Raw genomic sequence first — 9,594 nt, forward strand, 5'->3', positions numbered from 1 at the left:
CCGCGTCCCCCCCGAAATTCCACATCATGGAGCCCCCGCCCGCGGGCATCGCCCACCTGGGCTGGGATCCAATCACGTGCCCACCCGTCTGGAGCTCCCAGTGGGGTGCCCTCTCCTGTGGCCCGGCCCGTAGGGCCCCATTCCAGCACAGGGTATCCAGGCCCTTCTGAGGGGACATGTGGGGGTCTCCTGCTTTGAGGAGGGTAGTTCTAACAAGCAGAAAGCTAGGAGAGGAGGGTGGGTCGGAGGGCAGAAGTAATAATAATCATTATCATCATCATCTTTATATATCCTATTTTTAGGATACATTTTGTATCGATGAGGAAAGTGAGGCTCTGAGAGTTTGGAACAGAACTCTCTTGGCAGTTCCTAAAAAGCTTTGTTTTTAATGACCGTGAGGCTAGAATGCAGGGTCATCAGGCAAGGGGACTCCCCAAGACACTGCTTCTCCTCTTGTGCCTCTTCTCCTCTCTCTTCCCTGAGGGCTTCGACCTTGACCTACTTAGGAGGTAGGTTCCAGTAGGGGCTCTCCCTAGTCTGGGGAAGGACGGTCCAGTAGGCGGGGCCGAGGCAAGAGGGCGGGTCTTCGGGCCAAGGGGAGGGGCGGGAGGGTCCCCAGACCCCTCCTACGGGGGAGCAGCTGTCTGGGCCAACCTGGGGTCTGATGTCTCCCTTTGTTGTGGTCAGTGTAGGCTTCCTGCTTTAGGTGTCTGTCTGTCTGGGTCCTGCTGCCTGGGTCTGACTGCGCCCCTCACAGGCCAGTATTTGTCTGGGTCTACAGCCCTCCTGTTTTGTGCCTGTGTCGGGCTTGTCAGGGGTTTGCCTGTGTGTGTCTGGCCCTTTACACCTCATCTCCCCTCCATGTCTGGGGCTGGAAAAGCAGACTCTCACTGCCTAGACCTGGGTTTCTTAGGCAGGGGGCTGACTGTTCCTCCGGTCAAGTGTTCTGAGGCCTTCTGGGGTCCAGCTGGGGCTCCAGTCTGACTTTGAAGCCCAACAGGGAAGGAAGCAGGAAGCTGTCTCCTCCCACCCCCAACCTCAGGGCTTGGTGCAAAGTGGGGGTGCCGTTCAGGGCCAGCTTCTTCCTCATCCTCATCCCTGGGACCTTACACCCCAGCTGGGAGGGTCTGTCTGGGCAGGGGGCTGGGAATGAGTGAGATGAGGGGTAGCCTTTCAGAAGCCATGCTGACCCAGAGCCTACCCCCACCCCACCCCCCACCCCCAGCTCCAGGAAGGCAAGGCAGCTGGCATGGGTCCAGGGGTCAGGGTCAGAGGTGAAGGGTCCCAGTGGAGACAGATGGGCAGGCAATGGATGGAGGAAACCCTTCTGTCAAGTTGAAGAACAAGGTGGCGGGGGCAGGAGGGGGGATTGGGGAGGCAGCACGAGGTCAGAGATGCAGGGCTTCCAGGGGGTGTCTAGTGGCCTGTGTGCCCCTGCGTGTGTCCTCATGTGCATATGTCCCTGTGTCTGTGCCCTTGTGTGTGTGTGTGTGTGTGTGTGTGTGTGTATGTGTGCATGGACCTGGGAGGCACCCGGGGGAGGAGGTGGTAGAGCCGTTCAGACAAAGAGCCCGTTATAGGACGACTTGCAGTGGCAGTGTGCCTAGGGGCCCTCATGTGGGGTCCTATTGATGACCCAGGCTGTCTAGACTGGCGGGCAGGGTCTCCCTCATTTCCATGGTACCTGCATGGCCTCTCAAGTTCCCACCCCACCCTCCCCAGGCTGTCTCCCCAGCTTCCTCTCCTGCTGCTGGCTGCTCAGTCTTTTGATGCCTTGTCCTCAGACAAGATGCTTGTCTGTCCTGCCCAGATCTGGGGGCAGCCAGTGGGCCAGGAGCTCGAGCTTCCTTCTTAAGTCCACCAGCGACATGGGGCCAGGGCTGGGAGAGCCGAGAAGGCTCCTGAGGGCTGGGGGCTGTGGAAGGGCCTAGGGCAGGTTGATGAGAAATTCAGACACTTCTCTGAGGCTCGTAGTGCAGGGTGACCCTGTGTCTGGGTCAGGGTGGGCTCCATCTGCAAAAATGCAGGTAGTGGCTGCCTATGGGCCTGTTCCCAGGGGGTTGTGGTGGGCTTGGGGTCTGAGCTACCCTGGTAGGCTCTCTTGAGGGGTGTGTGGGTGTCTATAAGTCCAGATGGGGGTGTACGACAGTGAGCAGCTATCTCTATGGCAGCTGTGTGTGTGTGTGTGCACTCCTGTGGGCTTCTGTTTGTGTGTGGATGTTAGTGTAACCGTGGGTATGTGTCAGGCTAATTGTTGGTAATTGCAGGTAGATGTGTGAGCCAGTGTGTATGTGGTGTCTGGCATCTATCAGTGTCACTGTGGGTGACTGGTCTTTGTCATCAGATTATGATGCTCCCTGACCTTCCTCATGGAAATTTTAGCCCCGGGAGGGCAGGGATCTTTCTTTTTCTTGGCTGAACCCATGGTATATGGAAGTTCCTGGGCAGGGGATTGAACCTGAGTCTCTGCAGTGACCTGAGCGGCTGCAGAGCCGTATCCTTAACTGGCTGTGCCACAGAAGGAACTCCAGGGCCGGGATCTTCATCTCTCATATCCCCAGTGCTAGAACAGTATCTGGTGCATAAAAGCTGCTCAGTAATCAAGTGCTGAATTTGTTGGGTGTCCAGGTGACTGTGGGTGTCTGTATGTCCCCGTGTGTTTTTCCTATACATCATTTCCACTGTGCATGTGTTATTGTGTCTGTCTGTGGGTCAGTGTTATTGTAGGTGTCCAAGGGTATATCAAGTGTCAGGGTGGGTTATTAGGGGTGTAGGTACTACTAGAGTGTCCCTATCTGTTTGTGGGTGACAGCGTTATGATGGGTGTCTAGGAGGGTCAGTTTTACTCTGTGCAGGTCAAGATCACTAAAACCCTATATCAGGATGTTAAGCATCTTGCACCTTCTGTGTATGTGTGTCAGGTTGTCTGGGTGACTGTGAGTGTGTCCTTGCCTGGGCAAGCACATGGACAGCTTCTTGTAAATAATGGTGTCTGTATGTAACTGTATTGGGACATTTACCTACCTGCTGTTGTCACAATAACTCTGGGTGCCAGCCCATAGGTGCCCATGGGGCAGTGAGCATAGGAATATCTGTGTGTGCCATAGAAAACTATGTGTGTGTCAGTGCTGTATGCAAGGCTGTGTCTACTCCAGCCGGTGGCAGCTTCATTTTCCCTTGTGGCACTTTTCTCACGGGTGTCAGTCCTGGATGTCCCCGTCCTTGTGAGTGATGTGTGTGCCCACGTGGCAGTGTTATGATGGGTGACTGTGTGTGTGCATGTGTGCATCAGCATTCCTGCAGGTGATGTGAGTAACAATGCAGAGATGTATGTCTGAGTAAAGGATGTGAATTTTGGGGTCTTCATCAGCGATTTGGGAATATCTATTTGTGACTCTGTAAATGTATCTGTGAGCAGTCCAGGGAGGTGGCGAATGGGTGGGAAAGGCGAACTGGGAAAACTGAAATGTAGCGGGGTGGGGGTTACTTCTCAGCTCCCATCACCTAATGAGGGGATCTTCTGTGGCCTCTCAACACCCATTCCCCCCCTCCCCTCCCCCGCATGCCCTCCAGGGCGAAGTCTCTGTGAAAAGTGCCCTGGCCCTTTAAAAAGTGCTCCCACCAGTGGGATTCTGGCCCATTTTTCCCTTTTATAACCACTTTTGGAGGGCGTGTTCCTATTAGCAAACCTTGGCTCCAGTAAATACCCTGCAGCTGCGGGGGCCGTAAAGACAGGCCGGCGGGGAGCCCGCGGAGGGCGCCGGGGTTCCGGCAGGCGGCGCCGCTGCAGTCCCGGGCCCGCGGCTGCAGCCAGGCCGGAGCGGGGGCCTCTGCCGGGATCGGTCTTCGCAGGGCCCGCGCAGGCCTGCATGCCCATGAACTTGGCCGGGAGCGCCTTCCCGAATGCCCGCACCGGGCCGGAGCCCCTACCGGTCCTGGATATCCGAGGCCCCCACCCACTCTGCGCCCCCAAGAACAAAGCTCGCCGCCGCCCTGTCCCGGGGCCTCCTGCGGTCAGGTGTCAGGCAGCCTGGGCACCGCTGCTCCTACGACCCTCGTCACGGGTCCCCGCCGAAGGGGGTATCTCGGCCCGCCCTCCCCGCGGCGGCCCCCGCTCGGGACTTGTGGGCCTGTCCCGTGGGTGGGGGAGTAGCTGGTCCTCCCGGGGGCCCCTTCACGGGGAAGGCCAGACGCAGAGATGCCGCCGGGGCCTCCCCGCCCCCCTTCCCCAGCCGCCGCAACAATGGAGGGCCGGGCTGCAGAGGCCGGGGCGCCCGCCCCCCGGCCGCGAGCAGGTGCGCGAAGGGGTTGCGGCCGGGTCCCGCCGGCGCCGCGTCTTGCCGAACCCCCGCCCCGCGGGCGGCCCCCGCCCCGCCCGCGCCCCCGGCCCGCCGGGCGCCCGAGCTCACCTCGTTTTGGGCCGCCGCCGTGTTTCCCCTCTTCTGTCCAAAACCTGCCCGGAAAAGCCCCCCGAGCCGAGGCGCCTGCACGGGAAATTGCATTTTGGCGGCTCCCGGGCTGGCCAGGGGCTCCCCCGGCCCCGGGCAGGGGGAGGGGGCCGCGGGGCTCCGGCGCCGGCTCGAACCCGCGGCCGCCGCCTCCCGCCCGCCCGCCTGTCTGTCTCGGTGACGTGCCCGCGCTCCCGCCGCCGCCGCCGCCGCCCCCCTCCCTCCTCCCCGCGCCGTGCCGGGCGGTGGGTCCAGCCGCGGCCTTATGCGCCCCTAGGCCTCCTGCCAGGCTCAGGGGAACGAAAGCAGGGATGCCCATAGGGCTCCAGGACGCAGCTCCCGGGCCCCCGCACAGGGGACACGGGGACACGGGGGCTCGAGCGGGCGCACGCTGGAACCCAGATGCACGCAGACCTCAAAGGCGCACGGGGGAGCACACGCGCACAAAGGCATGCGAACCACAAACACAGGGAAGGGTGTGCAGGGGTCTTCCAGACACAAACCCAAGGGAGGGAATAGTAAGACAGGCAGAGGCACCAGCCACACCAGGATGTCCTTAAAACCCAGCTATAAAGGCAGGGACACCAAAGGCCACACGGACACATGCAAGATAACACACCACATCCGAGGGATAGGAGGAAGTCCTCAGAACTGAAATATAGTACATAGAGAATCCCAAGGGAACACACAAAAAATATTGACACACGCACAAGCCCCAGGGGCATACACAAGGTATACAGACATACAGGTGTAAACATAGAACCAACATACCCCCCCCACTCATCAGGTGCACAGCCATGGGATCACCCTGATGCACAAGAGCTCAACACACACAGATACACAGACACAACACATGGATATATACACAGAACAGAAACACACCCCTAGAGACATGTCAGGTATGTGGTCTCAGAGGCACACACAGACACGCAAAGTTCACAGACACTCAAACATATGCACAATCACTCATGTACAAAGTGCAGAGTCACACCGGAATTCATAGAACCAACACACACCTGCAACCCCCTAGCACAGGGCCCTGGGGCCACAGGGCTCCATAAGGACACACGAAATACAGGGACACTTGAGGATGTGTGTACCTAGTACCAGCTGGTATAGGCACACACTCAGACCAGGTACACAGGTCACATAAAGCAGGTGGACTCAAAAGTTGTACAACGGTTGGGGTTCTCCTGATCTCCTGGAGATGCTTACACAGAGCCCCCTCCCACACACACACCCAGGTACCTGGGCATGCACAGTAGGAAAGTACCTTGGCTGAGGATTCCTCCAGGGATCTGCACACAGATCCCCCCATATGCTTCCCTACAACAGCCCCTGCTTGTTGTAGCCACCGTGGCTGGTGGAAGGAGGTCACCTCAGGGCAGACTGTGGTGCCATGTGGCTCCCATTGGCCAGGACTGAGCTGACAGATTTCTCATTCTATTTATTGATCTACCCCCCACTCCAGTCCTGGAGAGGGTAAAGGAAACCCTCGAGCTCCCCCCGCCCCCTTAAGCCCAGGCTTTAACCCTTGTGGGGCCATGGTCCTTCTCCACCTGGTCATGTCCCTCAATTCTGGTCCCCTCACCACTGTCCTGCCTCAGTTTCTCCTTTCTCCAAGTCTCCCTTTCCCATACCTTCCCCACTTCCTTTAGATTTCTGCCCAGAAAGCCAAGCTCCAACTGGCCTAGGAGGGTGGGGGTTCAACCCTACTCTACACCTGACTTCTCCCACTGGGATGGTGATTCCCTGGAGGGGAGGGGCATGTAAGGAAGAGGATGAGAGTAAATAGTAATTGTGCCTCCGTGGGTGGGGACAGCTTTGTTGGTGTCTTTTGTGTATCCTCCCCCTTCTAACTGAAAAGCAGGAGGGGATGTCTTTGGAATATACATTTATTCATTCCACTCAAATCATCTCAGACTCTTCCCAGCAAACCAATGAAGTGGATATTGTAATTTTCACAGATGGGTAGCTGAAGCCCAGAGAGGAGCTGACTCTTGCCCAGGGAGGCACAGCCTGTAGGCTGCAGAGCTGGGATCCTGTGGCCCGGCCTTAACCCATCTTCCTTTCAGGATTATCTTGAAGCCCTCCAGCCAGCCTTCCGGCCTGCTGAGCTTCCCGCATCCAGCAGCAGGGGGCAGCAGACACCAGAGCCCTCCCCTATTCGCGCAGGCTGGCTCTCGGTTCCTCTTTCTCTCAGCCCTTCCCAACCCCCAGCTTATGAGGCCCCAAAAATGCAGGGGCCCCAGAAGAAAGGAGGCGTTTCTTGAATAAAGCCCCCTAGAACTCAGGTCCCTAGCAATGCCTCACTGGCACGTGATCCCTCTTAATGTCTAGCTCTACTTGCGGCAACACAGGCTGGGCGGGCAGCCTCTGCATTCCTGAACTGGGTCAGACCAGGAGAGAGGATTCCTGGATCCCAGCCCAGTGGTCAGTCCCACCCTCACCCTAAAGTCCTTTGAATATCCCCTGGAGTCCAGCACAGGATGGGAGGGGCAGTGGGGGAAGCCCCAGTGCCCAAACCTCCTGGTTCCTTCTGGCGTGGGAACTGTCCTCCCCACCCCACCCCAGCCCCCAGTTCCTGGGGCCCCTGCCAGTGCTGACTCATAGGGGACCCAGGGCTGTGACTCAGCAGCAGCCCTTCCTGAACCTACCCCCTGAGAGATTTCCTACCCCATGTCACCTCGTGTCCCCTTGGGGGTCTCCTCCAGGACCAGATGTAGGCCTGGTGGGTGTGTCAACAAGAAGGCCCTTCTCAGCTCCGTCAACCCCCCAAGCCCCAACCCCCAGGGACCACCCCTGCCAAGGCTGTGGCCATGGGAAGGGGGATGCCCTGCAGTGGGGTCTTGGGCGGTGCCCGTGTGTGCCCAGATGTGTGTGTAGCTGGCACACCCAGCAGTCAGCCAAGAGGAAAGTTCGAGAAGGCAAGGCCCAGGCTAGGAGGACACCTTCCTCCGCACCCAACCGGAGTCTGGGCAGGAACGCTCCAGGTCCAAACGAGGCCCTGGGCTGGGAGCTTGTTCCCTCAACCACAAACCAGCTTCTCCAGACATCTTCCCCGTCTCCGGAAATGGCAACTGCGTTCTTCCAGCTTGGGCCAAAACCTGTCCTACCAAATGCAATCTGGAGTTCATGTCTTGGTGCAGCAGAAATGAATGCGACTAGGAACCATGAGGTTGTGGGTTCGATCTCTGGCCTCGCTCAGTGAGTTGGGGATCCAGTGCTGCCGTGAGCTGTGGTGTAGGTCGCAGACATGGCTCAGATCTGGCATTGCTGTGGCTGTGGCACAGGCTGGCAGCTCTAGCTCTGATTAGACCCCTAGCCTGGGAACCTCCATATGCCACGGGTACAGCGTTAAAAAGACAAAAGACAAACAAACGAACAAACAAATGCGATCTGTTAACAAATTCAGTTACTGTCCTCTCTAAACAGCACCTAGGATCCTACCTTCTCCAGAAGCCCCCACCCAGGTCCGGCCCTCATCGTGTCTCTCCTGGACCTAGGACATTGCCACCTCCATGCTCTCCCTGCCCCCACCTCACACAGTCTGTTCCACTACAGCCCAAGGAAGGGCAACTGTGAACACCTTGGGCCTGCCATGTCCCTCCTCTGCTCAGAACCCTCCATGGTTTCCATTTCATTCACACCAAAACCCCAAGTCCTCCCCTAGACCCTGCACACTCTATCCTGTCCCCTCCCTGCCTCTCCCCCACTCCCTCCCTGGCTTCCTCTGCTCAGTCACATGGGCCTCCTCACTTTTCCTCAGACACACCAGACGTGGTCCAGCCTCAGGGCCTTTGCACAGCCCGTCCCCTCTGCCAAGGCCTCTCTTCCCCAGACACCTGCATGACCACCTCCTTTACCTCCTTCAGGTCTCTGCTTAAATATCCCCTCTTCAGTGAAACCTTCCTTGTTCCCCTTATTTAAATTCTTACCCCATTGCTTTATCCTGCTCTATTTTTTTCATCACCCTATCACCTTTGAACACACTGTATGTTTTACTGCATATTCTTGTTTCTTGTCTGACCCCTGTAGTCACATGTCAGCTCCTTCAGGGCAGGAAGCTCTGTCTTGATCACCACTGGAGCACTGACAGCAAAGTCTTAGACTGTTCTATGGACATATGGATAATTACCATGTTCCTGGCACATTGGGGGAACAACAAAGATGTGGCACCTGCCTGCCACTATCTGGCATGGTGGACAGTCACTTAGTTAGCTGGTTGCAGTGAAGAGTTTTCAGTGCCGAAAGCCAGAAGTACAAGGGAGTATAGGGAAGGTGTGGAGGAGGTGAGGTCATGAAGGGCCTTGACGACCAGTGAGTTTAGATATAAGTAGGACAGGAGGATTTGGGGGGGTGGGGTATTTTTATTTTTATTTATTTTTCTTTTTTAGGGCTGCACCTGCAGCTCATGGAAGTTCCTAGGCTAGGGGTTGAATCAGAGCTACAGCTGCTGGCCTGTACCACCGCCACAGCAATGCAGGATCCAAGCTGCTTCTGCAACCTATGCCACAGCTTGCAGCAGCACTGGATATTTAACCCATCAAGCAAGGCCAGGGATCAAACCCACATCCTCATGGATACTAGTCGGGTTCTTAACCCACTGAGCCACAACGGAAACTCCAGGTTTTTATTTTTAGTTAGGTTTATTGAGGTATCATTTACAGAGAGGACAATTCAACCTTTATACAGGTCTATGAGTTTTGACAAATGTGTACAGTGTGCAACCACGGCCTGAATCAACCAGGACAAGGGTGGACACAGAGGGCCAGTGGGGAGACCAGTATGGCTATCCGTTGGCTTGGGTTGGGACAGAGGCCCAGGGGACAGGTGGAAATGGGCAGTTTCAGGAAGCTGGGTGGACAGGTCCCCGAGGTAGACCAAGTGTGGGAGCCGAGGAACCAAGGAGGAAGGGTGGGTAGGTTGAGTTAGAGGCACCTGTGGGCTACCCAGGAGGAGATACTCAGGGATGGGGAGAAGTCATCCATATGTGGTGACCAAAGCTGGGCCCGGGGAACAGAGCATCTGAGAAGCAGTGCACAAAGATGGAGGAGGGCCGTCAGAAAAATGTAGTGTCCTGTGGCCAAGGAGGGAGTGGTAAAGGTGACAGATTCTATATAGAGGTCAAGGACAGCAGTGACTG

This window comes from Sus scrofa, chromosome 2 (assembly GCF_000003025.6).
Source record: "Sus scrofa isolate TJ Tabasco breed Duroc chromosome 2, Sscrofa11.1, whole genome shotgun sequence".
NCBI classification, from domain to species: Eukaryota; Metazoa; Chordata; class Mammalia; order Artiodactyla; family Suidae; genus Sus; species Sus scrofa.